Source organism: Nannospalax galili, unplaced genomic scaffold (genome assembly GCF_000622305.1).
Source record: "Nannospalax galili isolate Female #2095 unplaced genomic scaffold, S.galili_v1.0 scaffold2196, whole genome shotgun sequence".
Lineage (NCBI taxonomy): Eukaryota > Metazoa > Chordata > Mammalia > Rodentia > Spalacidae > Nannospalax > Nannospalax galili.
The window spans coordinates 278,940-289,527 of NW_008337955.1; the positions used below are offsets into that span (position 1 = coordinate 278,940).

The 10,588-nt window shown below is 41.3% G+C and overlaps 1 protein-coding gene across 1 annotated transcript in view; it reads right to left on the reverse strand.

The window, feature by feature from the left end:
* The window catches only part of Stxbp6 (syntaxin binding protein 6), a 261,550-nt gene that overhangs the window by 214,167 nt on the left and 36,795 nt on the right, over positions 1 to 10,588 (reverse strand). The window lies entirely within an intron of this gene.

Genomic DNA, 10,588 nt, shown 5'->3' on the forward strand with positions numbered 1-10,588 from the left:
GGGGAGGGGGAGGGGGAGGAGACAACAGCAGAATCTTACTAAGTTGTCCAGGATGACCTTGAACTCATTTTCTAGGTCAGGCAGGCCTTGAACTTGTAGTCTTCTGACCTTGGGCCCTGCAAGTATTAATAGCTGCAATTACAAGGTCCTTCATGTAAAGAACAGTGAATGCTTGGTATTACCTACGGGGACACATTATATTAGAGGAAAGGATTCGGGGACTGTACATAGAAAATGAGTGACATACTAGGCAGAGAAAAGTTGCTTCACAAGGCCTTGCTTCTCAGTCTGTGCCTCTGAGGGAAGCTTTTGACATACTTTTATGAACCACACGGGCATGCTCTCAGGCCCCTGATCCGAGAGTCAATCTACCGACAACGTGGCCTTAATTGGAAAGATGGGTCATGCCAATCATATTCTCAAAGCAAACTGTAAGAAAATATAATGCCACCAATGGGCAGAAAACATCACGTTAGTGCCTTCTGCTTTGCTCCCATCTTGGCAATGGGGGCTGAAGCCTTGTCGGATGTTGTTACAATGTTGGATGTTGTTACAATGCAGAGAAAGACTGAGAGGAGACTGGATACACACAAAATTGCAAAGTTCACATATAGAAAGGGGGGCATAAAGGAGGCGGTGGGGGCATTAAAGGAGGGGGAGGAGAAAGAGGAGGGGAAGGGGGAAAGGAGAAGGAGGAGGAGGAAGAGGAGGAGGAGGAGGAGGAAGGGGAGGAGGAGGGGGAAGGGGAGGAGGAGAAGAAAGGGGAGGAGGAGAAGAAAGAGGAGGGGAAGGGGGAAAGGAGAAGGAGGAGGAGAAGGAGGAGGAAGAGGAGGAGGAGGAGGAGGAAGGGGAGGAGGAGGGGGAAGGGGAGGAGGAGAAGAAAGGGGAGGAGGAGAAGAAAGAGGAGGGGAAGGGGGAAAGGAGAAGGAGGAGGAGAAGGAGGAGGAAGAGGAGGAGGAGGAGGAGGAAGGGGAGGAGGAGGGGGAAGGGGAGGAGGAGAAGAAAGGGGAGGAGGAGAAGAAAGAGGAGGGGAAGGGGGAAAGGAGAAGGAGGAGGAGAAGGAGGAGGAAGAGGAGGAGGAGGAGGAGGAAGGGGAGGAGGAGGGGGAAGGGGAGGAGGAGAAGAAAGGGGAGGAGGAGAAGAAAGAGGAGGAGGAGGGCGAGGAAGAGGAGAAGGAAGAAGAGAACTTCCTTGCTCAGCTACCCTTCCAGTTCACATGCAAACTTGTGAAAAACTCTCTTTTTCTAAAGTAAGTAGAAAGAATTGTTACTTTTAACTCAGGACCTGGTGTGGTGATGCATGCTTTTAATCCCAGCATTTGGGAGGCAGAGAGAGACAGGCAGATCTCTGTGAGTTCAAGGACAGCTTGGTCTACATAGTGAGTTCCAGACCAGCTGGGGCTACAGGGAGACCCTGTCTCAAAAAGGCAAAAAAAAAAAAAAGTAACTCAATGAACCTTTAAAAAAAAATGAACAAACTGACTGGCAAATAAGATAAAATCTGCAAGAATGTGTCTTGCTGTCTGTATTGTATGGAAAGGCCTACTGCTCAAATGGGTTCACACAGATCACTTTAGAACACCGGTTAATGTGACTATGCAATTTGTCATGATCAAGGGGTATATAACTCAGTCAGCTCATATATTTAAATACATGGAGAACTTTCACTATCAAATGCTCAGCTCACTGAGCTCTGATTATCCCCAGAGGCAAGATAAATCCAGTCAAAAAGCATGCTAATGAAAGATGACTTTTGTATTTTATGTAAGAGGAAAATCAACCAATTCAAGGTTATAATCCTCACAAACTCAAACTGCACTAAATATATATTTTTAAAAAGAAAAAAACTAATGCCCCAAAGATAAACTTTAGTAATAAAGTAGATCTCTCAGAACTGTCTTCTACCCACAACTAGCCAACTATAAGGGTCCCTGATATTCACTCAGGACCTCTGATTACAGGACTGAGAAGTGGCCTCACCTCACCTACTCCATATCCATAGCCAGCAAAAAGTAGTATAATGGGACCAGAGACCCCCGCTGAACCTCCTCTCAACGTGCTCCCTCCTCCTGCTGTCTCCACCAGGCCAGAACAGTGTCCCTCTCTGCACCACCTGTTCCCAGCTTTATCATTGTGCCAAGCTCATTGTGGGAACTGTCATTTTATGCTTATGGTTCTGTGTTTCCAACTCCGTCCTGAGCTATTGAAGAAACCCCAGCTAGGGGCTGGAGAGATGGCTCAGCAGTTAAAGAGTACTGGGTTTGAATCCCAGCACCCACATGGCTTAATAAAGTTAAACAAAAAAAATTAAACCCAGCTAGCATAGTAACTTAAATGCATATACCCAAACTCCTTTTATTCTACCTACCTTGCCCCCACTTTTCTTATTATTTTTTAAAATATTATTTTTATTTTATCTGTATGAGTGTATTGCCTGCATGTGTGTAAGTGCACCCATGTTGTGCAGTGCCCACAGAGGTCAGAAGAGGGCGCTGGATTCCCCTGGAAGTGGAGGTATGGACCCACCATATGGGTGCTGGAATCAAACCCAGGTCCTCTATAACCCATCTTTCCAGCCCAGCCCTACTTTTCTTAAGTAACTACTTAGCACCATGACTATGAAAGCGACCATTGTAACCATCTGCTAGCTTTTCTTTCCGTTGGTTCTGTTGCATAAATGCCAAAAGCAAGACCATCCCACCACGGAAGGCACAGTACACACTCCACATCTGCATGAATAGTGCTAAAGATATTTTTTAATAAGGAAAGAAACAAAAATGTCAAAGACTGGCTTTCAGAAAACACCTCATACAAGACCATAATCCAGAAGTCAAAAAACAGACATACAGTATTTTAAGCTTTGAAGATTACGTATCTCTGGTACAGTCATGGATTTCTGCAGCATTACATGAACTCACAGATACCACATAAGGGGACAGACAGCACTGTGCTTTTAGACAGCTAGTCCATCTAAGTGCCTGGTCTACAGCTGGAGTTTACCAGCACTGATTAATCTAACACATGAGCAGAGGAAAATGGCCCCTAAGTGACTCTGGAAAACAGGAAGACTGGAATACCACAAAGAGCACTGAGAAGCCAGCTTCCCTGATGGCCAGCTTCAGCACTGGCCATGACCTTGTCTTCTGCACTCCTGCCTGGGCTCCGAGATACCCCACACTCTGTCAGCTAATCGCTCTGTTTTGGTTTCTTTCCTAAAATACCAGAATTTCTCCAAGTTATGCTCCAGGCTCCCAAGTTCTCTTGATGGATTTACTCATTCCTAAGGCTCCAAGTACCACCTATAGGCTGAAAACACATCGCATCACTGTGTCCTGCCTACATATCTGCAAGGATTTTCCATCTGGATGAACCACCAGAAGGACGAGCTCAGCAAGTTAAAGGTGGAATAAATCATTTTCTCCTAACCCGTCTCTGATCTTATGTTCCTATTTCAGCAGGAATACAACCACTACCTCAGTCAACAATTGGAGCTTCCTTTGACTTCTCCCTCTTATCCTGTGAGGTCCCTATCCACTCTAATAAACTAACAAATTATGTTCAATTCCACGTTCTATGACTCCTCCCTCTTATCCTGTGGGGTCCCTATTCACTCTAATAAACTAACAAATTATGTTCAGCTCTACTTTCTACATCTCTCCACATCCACTTACTCTTCCTTCTATTATTATTTCTCTAACTCAGGGTAGCATCATTTTGCCTGGATTTCTAGTAATGCTACCTGAATCGATGGATCAGTACCCAGTTTCTATTCCCTCCAATCCACTTGCCACAACCTAGCAAGGGTCGCTTTTCTAAAATGCACGGAATAGTCTATTTACCCACACTCAGGCCTACTTACACACATACATACAAACATTAAAGGCTAAGATCCTCAGATGAGAGAGAACTTTAAGTTTTGTCTTCTTAGGTCTGAGTCACCTTGCTTAATATAGTATTTCCCCGATTTTCCTGACAGTTTCATTATTTCGGTTTTCCTTACAGCTGAATAAAATACCACTGTGAAGATATACCACATTTTCTTAGCCATTAGTCTGTTGGTGATCATCTAGGTTGATTCTCTTTCATTTCTGTTGTGCATAATGTAGCAATGAACATGGACTTGCAGGTCAAAACTAGTAAGGACACCACAAGAGGGGAAAGGCAGGTGCTGAGCAGGGTGTGGGGGGGATGGGCCACAAAAAGGACACACAAGATGAAAGCACAGAGCCGCCAAAGGTGGCTGGATACACCAGGGTGGAACAGGGGATGAGGAAGAAGAGTGGGGAGTAGAATCAACAAAAATAAGTATTGTTTGAAAATGCCATAATGAACCACAATACTCTGTATGCTAATCAATCAACCAAAACAAATTAGTAATGGCAGAAGCTATAGTAGTGGTCTGAGTATTCTGAAAAGCCTAAATAAATGCACAGAGTAGCTATCAGTTCCGGTCCACACTCTGCATTCTCCAGTGTGCGGCTGGCAAACCACATTTCCCCAATCCCTTTGTAAAGTGGCATCTCACTAGCCTCTGGCAGGAGAATGGAAGGCAGAGCTCCTGTCAGCCTTAACAGTAGCACACAGCTCCAGATCCCCATGTGGTTAGCACTCTGTATGCCAACCATGAACCTCCCTCCTTCTTTGACAGAGTTCCGGCCAGGAGGTCCAGACATCTCTTTGGCGCAGGGCATAACAGCGTCATGGTAATCCCTACCCTGGGTTCGCAGATTTAGTTAATAACATCCATGGCGTTTTGTTCTCCAGTCCCAGCAATCGACAGCTGCCTCTTAAAGTCATTTGTCTCCAGACTGTTTCTGCTTCCACCACACATCATTCCCACCTTTCAGTGTCCTATGTTGACAATTCCTTGTGTGAAATCACTAACTGAAACACTAGCTTTGCATCTATGCTCTCAGGTGACGCTAACTGATGCAACACCTGGTACCAGAAGTGGTTCCTGGGAAATAACCTTTAAAAACAGGATTCTGGGGTTAGTGTCTTATGTCTGACTTTTAACAGTGAGTTTTTTTTTTGTTTTTTGTTTTTTTTTTTTTGCTTCCCTCTTCCCTCCAATACATTTCCTACATGGCACCTATGTGATTTTTCAAAATGTCTAGAATTAGCTAAATGCCACCACCACCACCCCCCGCCCCATTGCCATTTTGAGAGTGGCTTGAGGCAGCTCTCAGGACTCCACTCCATGACTTCCACAACTCCTGTTCTTAACACTACTCCTTCCCGCTCTGCTCCAGGTCCGAACGGCTCTGAACCTCATTTCCATGTGCCTCTTTTACATTCTTCACAAAGCTGACTCCCAAGTATTGCTGGAGACCCTTTCTGTTCACCAGAAAACTCTTATCATGCTTAGAAGGCACTTTATCCAAGTTTCCCCAGACCTGCATGTAGTCTGAACTGCATCCATTACTGCAGTAAAGATGTTTCCTGTCATTTCTGTGTACTTATACTGTATCTTCCTATGAAACCATGCATTCTAGGAAGGCAGGAGTAGGTGTCTTAGTCTGTTTGGGTGTTTATTACAAAATGCTTATAGTTGCTTCTTCATAGTTCTAGAGGCTAGGAAACCCAAGATCAAGGCACTCATCAGATCTGGTGTCCAGAAAAGGTCCCTTTTCTTTCTTTTTTTTATATATATAATTTATTACTTTTATTTTATGTGTATGAGTATATCGCCTGCATATATGTGAGTGCACCTGTGTCATGCAATGTCATGGAGGTCAGGAGAGGGCTTTGAATTTCCCTGAAACTGGAGTTAAGAACGGTTCATAGCTGTCATGTGGGTGCTGGGAATTGAACCGGGGTCCTCTGCAAGACCAATCAGTGCTCTTAACCACTGAGCCATCTCTCCAGCCCCAAGGTTCCATTTCTTATGGCACACACAGAACTGTCTAGCTATGTTCTCATATGGCAGAAAGGACAGGCAGCTCTGAAGTTGCTTTTACAAATCTTCAAGACAGTACACATGACTAGTTCCAAAATATGACTTGGTGGTCAATACCCACATCTACACCATGGTAGCAGGCATCAAGTTTGTCTTGTTCACGCTTTAAACACACACAATAATCCCTTGGTGACAGCTTGTGGAAGGGATAAATGAATGTGTGAATGAGAAGTCACAGATTTATACCAACTCGGGAAATTTGAGAATGCTTCCTAAAGTAGGATCTCCAGCACTACAGATATTCTTTTTTAAAAAATGACATTATCTTTAGTTTCTATGAACTCCTAAACAAAAAAAAGTTAAAAAAGACTTTATTTAGGAATATGAAAATCACACAATACTTCTTAGAAAATAAACTTCTTGAGAATAAAACTTCTATTTGGGGGATTTATCAAAAGGCCAACCATATAGACAAAACTACCAAGGCAGCATGCTAACTGAATCCTGTTGTATGTTTGTCAGATCATGGTTTCACCTTTTTTTTTAAATTTTATTATTTTTATTTTATGTGTATGAGTGTATTGCCTGCATGTAGGTAAGTGCACCCATGTCGTGCAATGCCCACAGAGGACAGAAGAGGCTGTCGGATCCCCTGGAACTGGAGTTACGGACAGTTGTTAGCTTCCATGTGGGCGCTGAGATTCAAACCCAGATCTTCTGCAAGAACAATCAGTGTTCTTAACTGCTGAGCCATCTCTCCAGCCCCTGGCTTCACCTTTTTAAAAGACTAGTCTGATCAACTTCTACTCCGAGAGCAAAACATTGCTGAGATTCCAATAAGTTTGTTTTATTGTTTTCCTTTCATAAATTCCACACACCAAACTTTAAACTCTTAAATCAAATATAAAAGTGGATATTATTTTTAGAACTCAGTGAATAAAAAGTGCTTCATTGAGGTAAAATTATTTTCTCTATATCTCTGTAGATCTATCATATAAATTTCAGGTGTGTTTCTATATTTGAATCCATTTTCCCTCTAACTCAAATAGTTTAATTAAAAGAAATGTTGGGGGGGGTAGAGAGATGGCTCAGCAAATAACTACACTTGTTGTTCTTCCAGAAGACCCAAATTCCCAGCACCTACCTGGTGGCTAACCATCATCCATAACTCCAGTTCCAGAAGATTCGATATCCTCTTCTGGCCTCTGCAGGCCATGCATGTGATGCACGCATGTACATACAAGCAAAACACTTATACACAGAAATAATAAATAAAATGTTTTTTTTAAAAAACAAAATCTTAGCTCCCCTAAAATTTTATAATTTTGAAGATAAAAATAATAAACCTACATGATTTTTTTCTTAAAACTAATCTTCTGTAATCTATGCTGAAATAAGTTAAAGCCTTGTCAAAGACTCCTGTTTACTTTGTGTGTACATGCATGGGTTTTTGTGTGAATATGGGCACATGTGAGCCACTGCACACATGAGGAGGTCAGAGGACAACTGTGAGTGTCTGCCCTTACCTTCTGGCTTGCTTGAGGCTGGATCTGCAAGGTCTCTATTGTTTGTCTCTGTGTATGCCGGGCCACCTGGCCTGCGAACTACAGGGGATTCTCCTGCCTCCACCGTCCCATCTTACATAGGAGGACTAACATTACCGAGCACACTACTGCACCCAACTTTTATATGGGTTGCATGGATTTGAACTCAGGACCTTTGAGTTTACCCATGAGCCATTATCCCAGCCCGCATGCATACATTTTCTCTTCCTAATGCATCTTTGCGATTTAATAAACAATTTTGCCTAGTGAATACCATTAAATTTTGTGGTTTCAAAGTTTTAGTCTTTAGACATTTGATGGATTATTTAATTTTTTTCCTTGATCGTTTGATAGTAACAACTTCCTCCCCAGAATCATTTATTGGAGCAAATTCTCCCCTAAGTTAGGGCTCCCTGGCCCGAGGTGAAAGTGGTATATAACAGAGAATATAGTATTAGCTCTATGAATAGAAGACTGTCACTACTTCCCATTGTCACACCTTCAACACATCCGATGTCTGGCCATAACCATTCTCTCCCTGACAGCACCAAATTCCTCAGTAAACTTGCAAATATCAATCTAAGTAATACTCCTATACTTCCACCTTTGGGTCTTTTCCCTCTCTAATCCCTAGAAATTCATTCAAAATAATCACAAAATCATCTCTGTTCTGTAGATCATAAAAGCAATAGAAAAATGTGAGGCAGAAAATAAAAGGTAATAAAAAGAAGCTCCTTTCACTGATAAGTACTGTTAGCAAGCATGCTACACAATCTTCTAGCCTTCATCCTGTGACTATGCAATTCACACGCACAGGAAAAAACATTTTCACGGTAAGCTATGAAATACCACAACTGAATTTATCTGAAAAAAAATGTATACGGTGTATGTATCTATACACATGCTTATGCATATGCAGATGGAGGAGACAGAGCCCATCTCAATTTTTAGAGTAATATGCGATTTCTTTCCAGAAATGCGTTATTTTCTTTGACCATTTTCTTACTGGTTCATATTCATACTTCCTAGTTTTTCAGACAGCCACTGTGTATCAATGTAAAAATGTACATACAAATTGATATGTACTTTAAATGCTGATATATATGGCCCATATCTTTCTATAACAATACAAATTGTAGTGAACTTCCACCCCTGCTGTATGAGATTGCCCTTTTCTAGTTCAGTACTTGGTCTTTGGTAATGTGATATGTGAATAATGACCTGATAATAAAGATTGCATTTCTTATGATATAAAGAGGTGGGATCACCTTAGTTTTCTCAGATAGAAAGGGGTTTTTGAAGCAAAAATTGTTTTTCAATAATTTCCAAATAATAGCCTCTTATGCAGGATTTAGAGATGAAAAATAAGGGCAAAGTCTTTTTGTTTAGTGACCAATCTAAAAAAATCACATAAATATTAGGAATAAAAGAAAAACTGCTCCTTTATTGCATGGAAATCCTAACTCTAGCTACTCTAAAGGAAAAGCGAAAGGCCTTGAACCGCTTTGTTACTAGAAGATTAGCAGCTGGGTCCAGACAGCGCTTTCTCGTACAGGCCTCTGAACACTGGGTGCTCAGCTACTTCCGCCCCTGTGTTAATATTCATACATTTGTACAAATCAGCCTGAATTACTGAACACTTACTGCAGGCTTGGCACACACCAAAGATATAAATATTGCTGAATCTGGACCCTGATCTTGAAGAGTGGCCTTGTTTTTCCTGATCATTTAATAGAAACCTATTTGGGGGTAATATAATTTCATCACACATAAATACTTCAAAGAATGCTGTTTAAAACACCAATATTCTGCCTATAATATTTAATAGATAAGAAGTACAACTTGAGCCATTTCCAGAAAATACACAAAAACATTACTGTCCATGGAGAAAATTTAGAAAGCTTTTTATCTTGGTTATATGTGGTCCTTGCTCTCAGACTAGTGATTTATCCTTTTTAAGTTAATTATTCTATGGAAGACAGGTTATTTTTACAATTAATACAGAGCCAGAATGCACTGTTCCACTTGATCCTTGGTAGCTAATAAGTTTATGCTAATAAGTTGACTCTTTCCCATACCTGAGTTTATGCTAATAAGTTGACTCTTTCCCATACCTGAGTTTATGCTAATAAGATGACTCTTTCCCATACCTGAGTTTATGCTAATAAGATGACTCTTTCTAAGGTCCCAGACAGCTTCTGGACATGGCTGGCTAGTGGCTGTAATGACCAGGGCATGTTTAGAGGGTTGAAGCTTTCAGTCCTGGATCCATAGTCCTTATTTCTGCCACCATGTTTTCATGTCTAGCGCTTTCCATTAATTATTTCTCCAGGTTCCATCGCTGCTTATTCCGCCCATCAGTCTTGCTGATTGCTTGCATTATCCATTAGGGCCCTCAATGTATCACAGTTCTTTAAAATGGCTTATCTGATAACTCTAACGTCTACATCATAATAGACTCCAGTTTTGTACGATTACTTTGTCCCTTCTGTGATTTTTCTCATCCTTTGGCATATCTTCTAATTTCATTAACCAAAAGACACTGACAGGAAATGAAGTAAATAAGCTTCTAGTGTGACAATTTCTTATTTTCTCATAAAGATTACAATGAAGACAGGCCACAACACTGGCTTCTACAATAAAGTGTATTCCTGAATTGATCGATGATTATCCTCTATTTTTCCTCACATTAATTCTATTGAAGATAGAAAATGGCATTATCTTCTATAATAAACATATTCTTAAATTATTCTCTGTTCTAACATGTACCTTCTGCTAGGTCTTTGTTCTAACTAGGTGTATTTCTCGTAGCCCAACGAACTGAGAGTCCAACAGGACATTCTCTCAAACTATTTCCTAACAGTCGATGAAGCTGGACCAGCACTGTCGGGCTGCTACCACATCACTGACAGTGAGTAAGACACAGTGAATATCTGACTCCTTCACAACAAACCATTACAGGTTACGTTAAATCGAGATGATAAGCTCTTTATTTCCAATAGAAATGCTTCTGTTTTTTGAGGTTAATTTATGTTAGGGAATACCATGCTTTCTAAATTCTGTTAAAGAAACAGTCACTTCCCAGTCTTCACAAAGCTGATCAAAGTTAATCAACAAGCAAGCACTGAAGTGTTCATACCGCAGAT